Source organism: Aquarana catesbeiana, linkage group LG02 (genome assembly GCF_042186555.1).
Source record: "Aquarana catesbeiana isolate 2022-GZ linkage group LG02, ASM4218655v1, whole genome shotgun sequence".
NCBI lineage: Eukaryota > Metazoa > Chordata > Amphibia > Anura > Ranidae > Aquarana > Aquarana catesbeiana.
The window spans coordinates 7,332,522-7,349,535 of record NC_133325.1 but is presented as its reverse complement, the minus strand read 5'-3'; the positions used below and the strand labels follow the sequence as shown (position 1 = coordinate 7,349,535).

General features: G+C 44.8%; 1 protein-coding gene and 1 pseudogene across 1 annotated transcript in view; one reads left to right on the top strand and one right to left on the bottom strand.

Annotated features, from left to right (window-relative positions):
• LOC141126579 (uncharacterized) overlaps window positions 1-17,014 on the top strand; it is a 927,381-nt gene that overhangs the window by 35,868 nt on the left and 874,499 nt on the right. The gene's annotated exons all lie outside the window — the stretch shown is intronic.
• The window catches only part of LOC141126578 (uncharacterized), a 1,610,887-nt pseudogene that overhangs the window by 1,039,901 nt on the left and 553,972 nt on the right, over window positions 1-17,014 (bottom strand).

Sequence of the window (17,014 nt, the reverse complement as noted above, 5' to 3'; positions counted from 1 at the left end):
TTCTTTCTCTGTTTAGCTATTACTTCTCTCCATAGACTATTCACACAGCACACCTACAAGAGATCGGGGCTGAGTGTGTGGTCATATTCCTACCACTTCTGGGGACTGAAATTCCTCCAGCTGGGGTTCACTTTAACCTTTTCACTGCCAGAGCCCTTTTTGCGTTTTTTGCACACATGTTTGAAAAATAATTTTAGCCTTGAAGAAGATGTAAATCTTCCAAACATTATATATTTTCTGAAAGCAGATACCCTAAAGAATAAAATAGTGGTAGTTTCAATTTTTATGTCACCACGATATTACCTCAATGGTCTAGGAAACACAACATTTCAGTAAAAAAACACTGAAGTGAATTTTAGGGCAACAAAATGCAATAAATTACCCACATTTCTAGTAAAATATAAAAAACGAGGTTACACCGCGTAAATAGATACCCAACTTGTCAAACCTTAAATTATGTGCACCGTGAAATGGTGACAAACTTTAATAACCTATATTTTCTATAGGCAACACTTAAAAAAAAGCCCTATAGGTATTAGTTTAGTGTTACAGAGGAGGTCTGGTTCTAGAATTATTGCTCTCACTCCGGCATGCGCGGTTATATGTAATGTGTATCGCAATCAACGTTTTCACTTGTAGGCACCCCTGAGGCATTTGTTTACATTTGTATGTGCTGTGGTAGCAAGATGGCTGTATGCTATGGACACAGCCATATCTCTTGTGCTAATAAGCACCCATATCCGTCTTAATGATATAACGCACCTTTTGATCGTATTTCTCCACTCTGGTTCCCCCATTTCCCAGTAAACAGACATTACCACATTCTTACGTTCCCAGCTCGGTCAGCATCTCTGCCTCTCTTTGCAGTCCGCCTTGCTTTTATTTCCAACATCACAAAAGCTATGACAAACAGGAAGTGATGGCTACAACAGCCAATCACTTCCTACATGGGAAGTGACATCACAGGATATGACCATATAAGGATTTAACAACACAGCATGTAGACAACACAGGGCATTACCAAATAAGGACATGACCATATAAGGATGTAACAAAGGATATGACAATACAGAAACCCTTCCAACAGGGCTAAATACAGAACCAATCACAGACATGTATACATTCAAATAGAAATACAGTAGTGACGTGTGCAGACGGTGGTGTGCAAAACCATGCGGCAAGCACATGGCTTTGAACACAACCATGTGCACACTCCCACTGTTACCAGTGATTCGAGCCATATTATACTATGGCCCAGTGGGCCATAATTTTGTATGGTTATGCTATGGTTCCCAAAGTACGCAGACTTGCTTACTTAGGAGTTGAAATGCGGTCGAAATGGAGTGGCCAGTTCCTTGGTGAGGCGTAAACAGACATCCTTAAAAGAGCAAACAGATCCACCATGTCCACGGAAAGGTTTCCGCATCCAATGGTCTTCCGCCAACGTCCGTATGTGCGAATACCCTCACATGAGCATATTATAGTCAAACTGACACTGGGGGGCATCTGACAACAACATACATTAATAAAATTTTCCACAACAGTGCATATATGTGGAGGTGGGGGCCTCAAGTTTTTTTTTTTTGGGGGGGGGGATTTTATGTGCTTGGGTGTAACTTGATTTTTTGCAAAAAAAATAAGTACTTTTCTTTAACTTTTTCTTTCATCACACAGGGGACAAAAAGTGATATTTTTTAGGTTACAATTTCTCTTTAATGAGACTTGCAGGTTCTAAAAGACCCCCAATGTCTCCTCTGGGCTCCACTGAATGTTCTGTGATGCAGATCACACTGCAAAACACACACCGAGAGGCTGACCTGGAAGTGATGTCATAGACTTTGCTTTCTGGGTCACAGCAAGAAGGGGAGGAGAGTGGACGTGTGTCCGTTGTTCTCCCCCCCAGCCCCCGCACTCGCCATGTTGGTCCTGGGAATGCAAAGGAAGGGATCTGGACAGCCGCACTCCAATATAATCACCTTTATTTAATAAAAAGACAGTCCATACAGCAATTGGAGGTAGAGGAATCAGATGTAGATAATAATGTTGGTCCTGGGCCTGCAGATGGGTAAGCGGAGCCCAGAAAATATAGCGGGGAAGTTCTGGGGGGTTTGTGACCAATCGGGTGGCAGTTTTCACCTGACCTGTCAGTTTCACACACAATCCCAGTGGCTGCAGCAACAGGATTGTGTGTTAGCCCCCCTGCTGTCAGGTCTGTATGATGTGCGGACCTGGCAGTGAAATGGGTCATGACTCTGAATGGACAGATCTCTTTTTGGTGTAAAGTTTGCAAAGAACATTTCTTATCCCTGGAAATGTTATGATGTTGGCACTAAAAGTGTAACAAGTTTTTGTTTTGTTTTGTTTGGTTGAGTTGTTTTGTGGGAATGCTTTGTGTGTTGTGAGTTCTTCTTTTGTTGTAAATTGGAAAATGAAATAAAACATTTTTGATTGAAAAAAAAAGTGTAACTATGGTCTGATCAATAATTACATAAATGGTGCAATCTGTCATTAGCATAGAAGATTTTGTTTTTCTGAGTCTCTTCTTGTAACATTTTTATTTTCTGTTGATCCTCCCAGTAGATCTGTTTTCTTCTACTTTCTATAGAAGGTCAAGCGATTTGTCAAAAATGTCAGTTGGAGGGATTGGGAAAAACCATATAACATGGCCGGGGGTGCTTACAACTGTCAGTTTTCATTCATTTGGTGGTTTAAACCATTAAAAAAAACCTGTTGCTGTAACTGCTTTAGAAGCGTTATCTGTAGTTGGACTTTACTTGTTGTGTGTCTTACTTATAATCTATCTAAGACTTCCCTGTACAGGGTGATAACACTGCTGTGTAATGTTACTGCAGAATGATGAGAGTTGTCATCCTGTTACAGAAGATGGGAAAATAACAGATCTACAGACAGGATAACAGGTGATAAAATGATGTTGCGGAGGGAACAAAAATTAAACATGGATTTATGAATTGAATATACATAGTATCTCATATAAGAAATAGTGTTTGTTCCCATATAACTAACATGTGTCCCAGATAGGTAGAATAGATATGGTACAAATATGGTTGCTTATATATCTATATCTTTAGAGTGAATGTAAATAAATATAAAGTTTATCAATAAACAAGACGTAATTGATTTATATGATTTAATTTCTAAATATATAATTTCCGTGCGACACTGGAATATCGCAAAGTATTTTCTATTATTGATGATAGTATAGGTAAATACATAAATAATTTCTGAATATAAATTTATGTGCGACACTGGAGTGTCGCAAGATGTTTTCTATTACTAATGGAAATATAGGTAAATGCATAGATATATAGTCATAAATTATATTGTTGTGTGAAGTTAAATGTGGCCCAAGTATGTATTGATCAATGGTGTTAGTATCAGCATATGGGCAAGCAAGTAGAAAAACTCCAGTCTGCTGCCCCAGCTGTAACGCTAAAGAGTGTAAGAAAAAGAGTCCCATAGGTAAGGATTATACATATTTTATAAATAGGCCATAAAAGCTCGATACTAGTGCATATAATGCAGTTTCTTCCCCAATGGACATACCTACAATTGCACAATTATCTTAATAATCATAAAGTACTGTATATACTCGAGTATAGGCCGACCCAAATATAAGCCGAGGCACCTAATTTTACCACAAAAAATGGGAAAACGTATTGACTCGAGTATAAGCCTAGGATGGTATAATGCAACAGCTACTGGGTAAACATCTGCAGTCTCACTGTGCCCATCTGCAGCCTCATTGCACCCATTTGCAGCCTCATTATGCCCATCTGCAGCCTCACTGTGCCCATTTGCAGCCTCATTTTGCCCATTTGCCGCCTCATTGTGCCTATTTGCAGCCTCACTGTGTCCATTTGCAGCCATAATGAAAAAGAAACAGTAGATGGCGCCAGATCAATATGTGCAATAAAAATGCCAAGAGATATATAAATGCCAAGAGATATATAAAGAAGGGGGAAAGTACACTAACGGATGCAACCCTGAGAGTAAAGGAACACAACTCTAGGAGACAAAAATAAGAAAAGACAAGGTACGCCAGACTAAGTGTAGTATTAATGTATAGTATGGAAGATGGAGACCAGGGACCGGTCTTAGGGTAGATATGAGGAAACAGCGGAGGCTGCGAAAAGCGTCATCTGATTGGCTGCTTGAGATACGTCACTTCCGGTCATCGTAGCTTGCGTTCCATGCTGACACGCACTCCCAGTTCCGGTTCCTGGTCTCCATCTTCCATACCATAGGAAACCGCAGCGCTCTGGATCATTACATCCTCTGAGGCTTGATTACCATCACAGCGGCTTCTTTTACCATCTGGACCCTGGACTTTGGACACAGTCAGCCTTCCATCATGTGGACTGCACCTCTGACCGCTTGATGACCTCGCTCTTGCAACCTGGACCCCCCCCTTTTATGTGTTTGATATCACTGGTCCTTTGTAAGTAGCCATTTGGCTTTCTTTTTATTAAATTAATTTTAATACTACACTTAGTCTGGCGCACCTTGTCTTTTCTTATTTTTGTGCCCATTTGCAGCCTCATTGTGCCCAATTGTAGCCTCATTGTGCCCATTTGCAGCCTCATTGTGCTCAATTGCAGCCTCTTTGTGCTCAATTGCAGCCTCATTGTGCCCATTTGCAGCCTCATTGTGCCGATCTGATTACTAAAACAGTGGGTGTCTCCCGCTGTGTTATGCAGTTGTTTGGCGTCCGTCCATTGTAACAAAGCCCCGCCTCCTCCTCATCTGTGATAGACGGAACACTGATACAGTTTCCCAGCATTGTATCAGTGTTCCTCTATCACGGACGAGGAGGAGGCGGGGCTTTGTTACAATGGACGGCCGCACAGACTGCATAACATAGCGGGAGACACCCACTGTTTTAGTAATCAAAGGTACGGCTGCTGTACAGGTCACTCCAGTATAAGCCGAGGGGGGGGGGGGGGAGTTCAGCCTAAAAATTGGCGCTCAAAAACTCGACTTATACTCGAGTATATATACGGTAAACCTCTTTTCTCTAAGGCTCCCACACAAATTGAATCTTTATGTATTAACATCACTAAAATGAAAGAAAAAAACGACTTTAACATACATGTGGCTTCAAGTCTCTTTAAGCACACAAACTATTCACTTTAAAGTGCTTGTAAACCCTTTACAAACCACTTTTTACTACAGGTATGTCTATAATAAGGTTTACCTGTAGCTACCCTGGATATCTCCTAAACCTGCACAATTCAGGAGATATCCCCAGTATCAGCATGTGCCAACGTCATCGGCAACACGACCACTGAAGAAGTGGCCCGTTCGTGCCGTTGCTTCAGCTGACGCGCCGTTACCATGCGTGAGAGTGACATCATCGCGGCTCCAGCCAATCACAATGCGATACCCGGATATAACTCTGGGAGAAATGTCGTCGGGCAGAGCAGTGGTCCGGGAACACTGCGGGGGCTTCGATCTAAGCTGAGTATTTGATAATGAGCTAGTATGCTATGCACATGGCTTTGCCTTGCAGGTTTTTTTTTTTAGTGGGTTTACAACCACTTTACCCACCTCAATACCGGGAACTTACACCCCCTTCCTGCCCAGGCCATTTTACAGCTTTCAGCGCTGTCTCACTTTGAATGACAATTGCGCGGTCATGCTACACTGTAACCATGTGAAATTTGTATCATTTTCTTCACACAAATAGAGCTTTCTTTTAGTGGTATTTAATCACTGCTGGGTTTTTTATCTTTTCCTAAAAAAAAAAAAAAAAAAAAAAAAAGGACTGAAAATTTTGAAAAAAATAATGTTTTTCTTAGTTTTTGTCAATAAATAAGGAGGCGGCACTGATGGACACTGATGAGGCGCCACTTATGGGCACTGATTAGGTGGCACTGATGAGGAGGCACAAATATGACACACTTATGGACACTGAGAACTGATAGGCGGCACTGGTGGGCACTGATGAGTGGCATTGGTAGGCACTGATGGGTGGCACTGATGGGCACTGATAGGCGGCACTGGTGGGCACTGATAGCCGGCATTGATGGGCAGCAGTGATGGGCATTGAGGGGCAGAACTGATAGCCAGCACTGACTGGCATCACTAATAGGCACTGATTGCTGGCAATGGTGGGCACTCTTTGCTGGCACTGGTGGGCAATCTTAACTGGCACTGGTGGGCCCTTATTGGCACTCACTGCTGGCACTGGTGGGGGCTTTATTGTAATCAGGGTACTGATGATCAGTGCCCTGATTACATACCTACATGTCCCCTGCGAGGAGATGCCACTGATCATCTCTCCTCTTCTCACACTCTGTCAGTGTGAGGAGAGGAGCGCCAATTACCGGCATCTCTTTGTTTACATGTGATCAGCTGTGATTGGACACAGCCGATCACATGGTTAAAGAGCCACGGCTGCGGCTCTTTACAGAGATTGGGGTCGCGCCACGTCCTAGCAACATGGCGTGGCCACGATTGCTGTATTGCACGCCCCCACGGGCACGCAAGGGCGGCCATTCTGGGAAGACATCATATGACGTCCACCCAGAACGCGAGCCGCACCGCCCGGCCATCATTTGACAGCCGGCGGCTGGCAAGTGGTTAAGAGCATGCGGAAAAAAGCCTTGGGAAAGGATATTTCTGATATCCAATAGGGGAAGGTTTGTCTACCATCACATGAGAGCTCCATCAGTACAAAAAACTCCTTATTACCTATTACTGACACATAGGTACAGTTATTACTGATGCATTTGGCATTGGTAAATAATTATTTGATCCCCTGCAGATTGTGTAAGTTTTGCCCACCTACAAAGAAATGAAGGCTCTATAATTTTTATCATAGGTGTATTTTATATGATAGAGACAGAATATCAACCAAAATCCAGAAACAACACACAATACAAATGTTATAAATGAAGTTGCAGTTCAGTGAGTAAAAATAGGATTTTTAAAACAGCTTTAAAACACCGGGAGAAGTCGAAAGGAGACCCCCGAAGTCAGAAGAAGACCCCGGAGCTGACTAATAAATTACTCTTAAAACCTGTGTACTGTGTTTTTTTTATATTGACACTTTTCCCTAGGTGAATGGGTAGGGGTACCATGTACCCCAAACTCATTCACACAGGGTGGGGGGTCGGGATCTGGGGGCCCCCTTATTAAAGGGGGCTCCCGGATTCCGATAAGCCCCCCGCCTGCAGATCCCGACAACCAACGGCCAGGGTTGTCGGGAAGAGGTCCTTGTCCTCATCAACATGGGGACAAGGTGCTTTGGGGTGGGGGGGCCCCGCAGGGCGCCCCCCTCCCCCAAGGCACCCACCCCCCCATGTTGAGGGCATGCGGCTTGATACAGCTCAGGAGGGGGGGGGGGGGCGCTCGCTCGTCCCCACCCCCTTCCTGGCCGGCCGGGCTGCGTGCTCGGATAAGGGTCTGGTATGGATTGGGGGGTCCCCCACGCCAATTTTTTGGCGTAGGGGGGTTCCCCTTACAATCCATACCAGACCTAAGGGCCTGGTATGCTCCTGGGGGGAACCCACGCCGGTTTTTTCATTTAAAATTTGGCGCGGTGTTCCCGCCTCAGGATTCATACCAGACAGCTGTCAGCGCTGCCTGTCACTCAATCGCGGGAGGAAAACAAAGTTTTCCTTTACCGATGAGTGAGCCATCTCGGCGCTGGCTCCTGCAACGGGGCTCGCAGGTGTCAAATCTCGCCGAGAAATGCGGCGAGATTGACACAATATCGCGGTCACCTACTGTACAACACAATATATAGAGTAGAGAGGTCAGCACTATTGTAATGTACAACACAATATATAGAGTAGAGAGGTCAGCACTATTGTAATGTACAACACAATATATAGAGTAGAGAGGTCAGCACTATTGTAATGTACAACACAATATATAGAGTAGAGAGGTCAGCACTATTGTAATGTACAACACAATATATAGAGTAGAGAGGTCAGCACTATTGTAATGTACAACACAATATATAGAGTAGAGAGGTCAGCACTATTGTAATGTACAACACAATATATAGAGTAGAGAGGTCAGCACTATTGTAATGTACAACACAATATATAGAGTAGAGAGGTCAGCACTATTGTAATGTACAACACAATATATAGAGTAGAGAGGTCAGCACTATTGTAATGTACAACACAATATATAGAGTAGAGAGGTCAGCACTATTGTAATGTACAACACAATATATAGAGTAGAGAGGTCAGCACTATTGTAATGTACAACACAATATATAGAGTAGAGAGGTCAGCACTATTGTAATGTACAACACAATATATAGAGTAGAGCGGTCAGCACTATTGTAATGTACAACACAATATATAGAGTAGAGAGGTCAGCACTATTGTAATGTACAACACAATATATAGAGTAGAGAGGTCAGCACTATTGTAATGTACAACACAATATATAGAGTAGAGAGGTCAGCACTATTGTAATGTACAACACAATATATAGAGTAGAGAGGTCAGCACTATTGTAATGTACAACACAATATATAGAGTAGAGAGGTCAGCACTATTGTAATGTACAACACAATATATAGAGTAGAGAGGTCAGCACTATTGTAATGTACAACACAATATATAGAGTAGAGAGGTCAGCACTATTGTAATGTACAACACAATATATAGAGTAGAGAGGTCAGCACTATTGTAATGTACAACACAATATATAGAGTAGAGAGGTCAGCACTATTGTAATGTACAACACAATATATAGAGTAGAGCGGTCAGCACTATTGTAATGTACAACACAATATATAGAGTAGAGAGGTCAGCACTATTGTAATGTATAACACAATATATAGAGTAGAGGGGTCAGCACTATTGTAATGTACAACACAATATATAGAGTAGAGAGGTCAGCACTATTGTAATGTACAACACAATATATAGAGTAGAGAGGTCAGCACTATTGTAATGTACAACACAATATATAGAGTAGAGAGGTCAGCACTATTGTAATGTACAACACAATATATAGAGTAGAGAGGTCAGCACTATTGTAATGTACAACACAATATATAGAGTAGAGGGGTCAGCACTATTGTAATGTACAACACAATATATAGAGTAGAGAGGTCAGCACTATTGTAATGTACAACACAATATATAGACACACACTCTATTATCCCACCACTGCCACACACATGACAAGGACGGAAGACCACGGGAACTAGAAAACCAGGAGAGGACCTTGTATGGTGGAGGAGGGAAGGAGAGGGAGATTATTGTGATAGACTTGGCACAGCCTGCAATACCTCTGACCACCACTAGAGGGAGACTCCACACATATCTAGCTGGCTGAACACACACAGGCAGATACAAATCTTACATACAATCTGGTGCACTATGAGGGTTGGGGATCAGTCTAGTAATCAGCACACACTTCTGGGGTTCCTCAGGCTCCCCTACAAGATAGAATCCTTGTGTTACTCCCTCTTCCCACTATCCATGTACACCCCACACCAGACACACAACATGGGGGCAGTGAGGGGACAGGGGGGCAGTTGGGGGGAGGGAAAAGTGCCCATTATCAGTGGTCAGTGTGGGGGAAGAGGGGTGCCTGCTGTTATCAGTTGATTAAATAAATTGGGGGTGCGGGGTAATGTTTGGCATTAGTAATTAGTAGAAAAAAATGGGGCAGGAACAAGGGGGAGTCTAAAGTTCTAAATAGAGGTACGGGAGGCACTGGTGCTTAGTAGTTTTATGGCAACAGTGGGGGACCAGAAGTGTAAAAAGGGGACAGTGAGGTGGGGGGGGCAATACGGGGCACAGGGGGTGGACAGGATAATGTGAGGGACAGGGGAAGGATGGGGAAGATGCGGGGTGAACTGGGAGGCACTGAGGAAACAAGGAGCTGGAAAGGAAAGCAGTAGGAAGTTCTCCTCTGTGTTCCCTGATGGAAGATGGAGGCTTCTTGTCCTGGCTGAGAGGTGTGAGGGATGTTCTGTGTCTGCACTATGAATCTGGGAAGACTCCAATCACATAGAGCCAGCTTCCTCACAAGAGGCCCCTCCCTCACAGATGCCTTAGGGCCACACTGACTACAAACAAAGTGCGGGGGAGGGAGTATTCACAAAGAGGACCCCTCCCCCCATTCTCTAGGATCACGCTAGTAGATACTTATTCCAGATTGGCCATTTGAAGAAGGTTTGTTGGATGTTCTTCTGGTTAGTGGAGGTGAAATCAAAGTTGATTATTTAATGCAGTGAGAAGAAGATTGGAAGGATCAGGATGGGGGATTTTTCTCTCTCATGTTGCACACACCGGGGGATCACCGCATACACTTCATCTTCAACATGTGATAGACGCCATGACACTCATTATATAGGGAAAAAATTCTCCCAGAGATCTTGCAGGAGATGTTGTATAACGCATGTGTGAGACGAGGCACATGACATCACACGCTCCATCTTCTGCATGCGCGGTATAACATACTTTAAAAAAAGCAGTGGGGGAGGGGACACAGGCTGCACAGAGGTGACAAAAATATCTAATTTATGAATGCAACTGGGGAACCGTAAAAAACACATGGATGAGCCATATTTTCACTAACCCCCAACCACTGCCCACAAAGACAGCAACCAAGATTGTACATAGGATGAGGCAGAGATAAACCAGAGGTTCTGGATGGACAGTTGGATAAATGGTTCTATATTTAGGATGTATCCAGTCTATAAACCAGAGGCTCTGGATGGACAGTTGGATAAATGGTTCTATATTTAGGATGTATCCAGTCTATAAACCAGAGGCTCTGGATGGACAGTTGGATAAATGGTTCTATATTTAGGATGTATCCAGTCTATAAACCAGAGGCTCTGGATGGACAGTTGGATAAATGGTTCTATATTTAGGATGTATCTGGTCTATAAACCAGAGGCTCTGGATGGACAGTTGGATAAATGGTTCTATATTTAGAATGTATCCGGTCTATAAACCAGAGGCTCTGGATGGACAGTTGGATAAATGGTTCTATATTTAGGATGTATCCAGTCTATAAACCAGAGGCTCTGGATGGACAGTTGGATAAATGGTTCTATATTTAGGATGTATCCGGTCTATAAACTAGAGGCTCTGGATGGACAGTTGGATAAATGGTATTAGAGGACAGGATTGGACAATTCCAGTAGAAGGGGAGGGGAGGGGGGTAGTAACATTGGGGCTCAGTCACAGCACACAGCCCATGGTATTGTGTGTATAATACGTGTTCTCTGGTGTGCAGTGTGGGGGCGCTGTTGTGCGGTGTAATGAGGTGTTAGGATCTCTTCTATAGAATTCTATGGGCTCTTTGTAATATTATACAAGGTGTGGGAACGATCGGCACAAACAATACAACCTCACATTGTTTTCTTTGATGGTGACGGAAGCCATAGAACATCGGGAACATCGCCTTGTTCAGCTGCCCATACACTCGTACAATCTCCTTCCAATCTCCTTCATTGGAAGATCCTTCCCTCCATTCTCTTATGGTCAGTGGAGGGAAATGGAAGTGTGTGATGGCGGTGATGAGGAAATTGGAAGGAGTCGGATGGAAAATGTTTCTGGAATGAAGAAATTTCTAGCAGTGAATGAGATTTCATTCAGGAAAGTCCAATCATTCCAAACACACGATTGTTTCCATGTAAATGAGAACGTCATTCATCATGTCAGCAGATGTACTGATGAGAATTGTGATGATCCCACATTGTCCTCCATAGCTCCTTCCCTTCATTAAGATGATCCAAAATTGCCTAGACCATGGTTCCTCCCTCCTCCCCTCTTAGTGACATCACATTACCCCCCATGGTTCCTCTCTCCTCCCCTCTTAGTGAATCACATTACCCCCCATGGTTCCTCTCTCCTCCCCTCTTAGTGACACCATATTACCCCCATGGTTCCTCTCTCCTCCCCTCTTAGTGACATCACATTACCCCCCATGGTTCCTCTCTCCTCCCCTCTTAGTGACATCACATTACCCCCCATGGTTCCTCTCTCCTCCCCTCTTAGTGACACCACATTACCCCTCATGGTTCTTCTCTCCTCCCCTCTTAGTGACATCACATTACCCCCCATGGTTCCTCTCTCCTCCCCTCTTAGTGACATCACATTACCCCCCCATGGTTCCTCTCTCCTCCCCTCTTAGTGACACCATATTACCCCCATGGTTCCTCTCTCCTCCCCTCTTAGTGACATCACATTACCCCCCATGGTTCCTCTCTCCTCCCCTCTTAGTGACATCACATTACCCCCCATGGTTCCTCTCTCCTCCCCTCTTAGTGACACCACATTACCCCTCATGGTTCTTCTCTCCTCCCCTCTTAGTGACATCACATTACCCCCCATGGTTCCTCTCTCCTCCCCTCTTAGTGACATCACATTACCCCCCATGGTTCCTCTCTCCTCCCCTCTTAGTGAATCACATTACCCCCATGGTTCCTCTCTCCTCCCCTCTTAGTGACATCACATTACCCCCCATGGTTCCTCTCTCCTCCCCTCTTAGTGACACCATATTACCCCTCATGGTTCCTCTCTCCTCCCCTCTTAGTGACATCACATTACCCCCATGGTTCCTCTCTCCTCCCCTCTTAGTGACACCACATTACCCCTCATGGTTCCTCTCTCCTCCCCTCTTAGTGACATCACATTACCCCCATGATTCCTCTCTCCTCCCCTCTTAGTGACATCACATTACCCCCCATGGTTCCTCTCTCCTCCCCTCTTAGTGACATCACATTACCCCCCATGGTTCCTCTCTCCTCCCCTTTTAGTGACATCACATTACCCCCCATGGTTCCTCTCTCCTCCCCTCTTAGTGACACCATATTACCCCCCATGGTTCCTCTCTCCTCCCCTCTTAGTGACATCACATTACCCCCCATGGTTCCTCTCTCCTCCCCTCTTAGTGACATCATATTACCCCCCATGGTTCCTCTCTCCTCCCCTCTTAGTGACATCACATTACCCCCCATGGTTCCTCTCTCCTCCCCTTTTAGTGACATCACATTACCCCCCATGGTTCCTCTCTCCTCCCCTCTTAGTGACACCATATTACCCCCCATGGTTCCTCTCTCCTCCCCTCTTAGTGACATCACATTACCCCCCATGGTTCCTCTCTCCTCCCCTCTTAGTGACATCACATTACCCCCCATGGTTCCTCTCTCCTCCCCTCTTAGTGACATCACATTACCCCCCATGGTTCCTCTCTCCTCCCCTCTTAGTGACACCACATTACCCCTCATGGTTCTTCTCTCCTCCCCTCTTAGTGACATCACATTACCCCCCATGGTTCCTCTCTCCTCCCCTCTTAGTGACATCACATTACCCCCCATGGTTCCTCTCTCCTCCCCTCTTAGTGAATCACATTACCCCCATGGTTCCTCTCTCCTCACCTCTTAGTGACATCACATTACCCCCCATGGTTCCTCTCTCCTCCCCTCTTAGTGACACCATATTACCCCTCATGGTTCCTCTCTCCTCCCCTCTTAGTGACATCACATTACCCCCCATGGTTCCTCTCTCCTCCCCTCTTAGTGACATCACATTACCCCCATGGTTCCTCTCTCCTCCCCTCTTAGTGACACCACATTACCCCTCATGGTTCCTCTCTCCTCCCCTCTTAGTGACATCACATTACCCCCCATGGTTCCTCTCTCCTCCCCTCTTAGTGACACCACATTACCCCTCATGGTTCCTCTCTCCTCCCCTCTTAGTGACATCACATTACCCCCATGATTCCTCTCTCCTCCCCTCTTAGTGACATCACATTACCCCCCATGGTTCCTCTCTCCTCCCCTCTTAGTGACATCACATTACCCCCCATGGTTCCTCTCTCCTCCCCTTTTAGTGACATCACATTACCCCCCATGGTTCCTCTCTCCTCCCCTCTTGGTGACATCACATTACCCCCCATGGTTCCTCTCTCCTCCCCTCTTAGTGACATCACATTACCCCCCATGGTTCCTCTCTCTCTCTTCAATGGTAGTCACCTCTCTCTGTGGCCCCTCCCACTCTGATCTCTCAGTCATTTCTCCTTCAGCTACTTGTCTGTCTCTGCAGCTCAATGTGAGAGGAGAAGGGGAGTTCTCAGTGGGGGAGGGGGTGTCCTCAAAGCAGAAAAGGAGGGGGTGTTCTCTGTGAAGGAGGGGGGGCGTGCACTCAGTGGAGGGGAAGTCATCAGTGCAGGAAGGGAGAGGGGAAGGGGGTGCCCTAAGTGGGGGAGGGAGAGGGGGTGTTCTCATTGAAGAATGAGGAGGGAATGTCCTCAGTGGGGAAAGGGGAGGGAGTCTCCTCAGTCGAGGATTGGGAGGGGTGTGGGGGAGGGTATTCCTTTCATGGAGGAGGGAAGGGTGTGTCCTCAGTGGAGGAAGGGGAGGGGATGCACTCAGTGGGGGAGGGGATGTCCTCAGTCGCAGAGTGGGAGGGCATGTCCTCCTAATTTTGAATCATTATTGATATGACAAGGGGAGGGACAAGACTCACAGAACAGAGATTGTACAATCAGATTGGAATGTGTATGGACACCCTTATCCTAGACATACAGGAATCCTTTTTTTTATTTTAATCAGCGGGTAGAATGAACATTTCCCACACATTGGAGGGGGATGGGGGCTGTGCTATTGTGTTCTGACAGTGGAGACCCTCCCCCACCATCAGAATACAATGATCAGTGTTGCCGGCTATAGCCGGTGGTATTGATCATTCAGGAAAAACCTGACAGACTGGTTGTACACAAATCGATTACCGTAATAGACTGACCTGTGTACAACCAGCAAGCCAATACATGGATCACATTCCATCCAGTCCCTACTGAAGCCCTTATTGTACCTCCCCGCCCCCACACCACCATTATGAAAATGTATGTTATACCGTGCATGCAGAAGATGGAGCGTGTGATGTCATGTGCCTCGTCTCACACATGCATCGTACAACATTCCTTTCATCTCCTCCATGATCTCCGGGAGAATGTTTTCCTCAAGAAATGAGTGTCATGGCGTCCATCACATGTAGGAGATGAAGTGTATGAGGTGATCCCCCGGTGTGTGCAATATGAGAGTCCTGAGAGATGTGAGAGCTCAGCTCCGGATCTCTCTGAAGACACCAGTGTGATCAGGGGAGGAAGGAAGAGGACACAAGAAAGGGAAAGCTCCTCATACACTAGGAGATTATTGAAGGAGAATTTGGAGAAATCTTCTCACTACATTCCATGGATTGATGAATGGCGATCAGGAGTTCAACATTTCATTTCCTTTTATCATCTCATTTTGGAATGAATGGAATTTACTGAATGAAAATCACATTCACTGCTAGAAATTCATTCCTTGGAGAAAAATCCCCCATCCTGCTCCTCCCAATCTTCTCCTTACTGCACTCAATAATCAACATTGATTTCCCTCCACTAACCAGAAGAACATCCAACAAACCTTCTTCAAATGACCAATCTGGAATGAGAGTCTATTAGTGTGATCCCCCTCCCCCACACTGTGTTTGTAGTCAGAGTGGCCCCAGGGCGTCTGTTAGGAAGCTGGCTCACAATGTGATTGGAGTCTTCCCACATCTGTAGTGCAGACTAGGGATGAGCTTCGAGTTGAAGTCTAACCCATGTTCGACTCAAACATCGCATGTTCGACCGTTCGTCGAATTGCAAACGTTATGGGCTGTTTGCGCCAAATTCGAGTGGCGCATCACAGTCCATAATTCACTGCGGCATCACAGTGCATTGCTGGCTGATGATTGGCCAAGCATGCACTATGACTTGCATGCTTGGCCAATCACAGCGCCCTCTGTACAGAGAGCCGTAATTGGCCAAAGCCAGGGTGGCTTTGGCCAATTATGGCTCAGGGGGTTTAGTACACGCCCCACACTATATAAGACCGCCTGCGTGGCAGCCTTGTGTAGTGTGTTTTGCAGGGGCGGAGAGAGAGAGAGAGAGACAGTGTCATTTGATTTAAGTTAGATAGAGTAGGCAGGCAAGTCAGTTAGCTGCACTTACAGTGTATTGTGTATATATACATCCCAGGTGTTGTGTGTGTGTATATATGTATATATATATATATATATATATATATATATATATATATATATATATATATATATATATACACTCTATTCAGTTTAGCTAGATCCATTCCTGTTATCTTCCTACTGACAGGCAGACAGGTATTTTTACAGTATTTACAGCTACCTGAATAAAATTGGTGGTGTTCTTCTGATCCTATTAATACCACAGGCTGGCAGCTACAGTATTTACAGTTAGTGTACTGTGGATCTGGATCAATCCACCACTGATGCAGGCTCCTCACCACCCAGCCCCTGCTGGGTCTAACTGATAATTAGCGGCTTATTCGGCTGTATTCCTCCACTTTACAAAAGAGTCCCTAGCCTCTTGCAGACAGGATTCACAGCAGAAAACATTAGAAAAGGGGCCGACTACTTGTCAAATCAATTAGGTATAGGAATATACAGAGCAGCTCAAACACAAGGATCACTGCCACAGTGTCCCACCCTCATTAATGATTTAGGTCCCCCTTGCCAAGTACCTCTACCCACTGGACGGAGCCTTCCTGCCTTGTCTTCCTCTCCCGGTGAGGTCGGATTGGGATGCCTCCATTGAACGGATATCCTATTTCAAACACAAGTTGTCTTGTAGCTTGCCTCTGGTAAGCGTGTATTACTACAGGTGGTGGATTCTTCAGTGGGTGCCATTTGATGAGTTTTAATCTAATCACCATTGGATACCATTTTGGTTTTTGGGGACTTTTCTTCATATATTGCTATTCATTTCATTATTGTTATTATGTTATTTTATCTGACTCCTCATGATTATATTTATTTAAAACTGTCAAATTTGTTGTTTGATATTGTTTGATATATATTTCAAAGTCTATTACTTCAATTCTGGTTTAGCGCAATTCATTTTTTATTTTTTTGACTTGTTTATTTGTGTATGCCTCACAAATTGGGATTGCAGCTTATAAATTTTTTGTGTTTGTGAAGCACGGTAATTTGTTGTATTT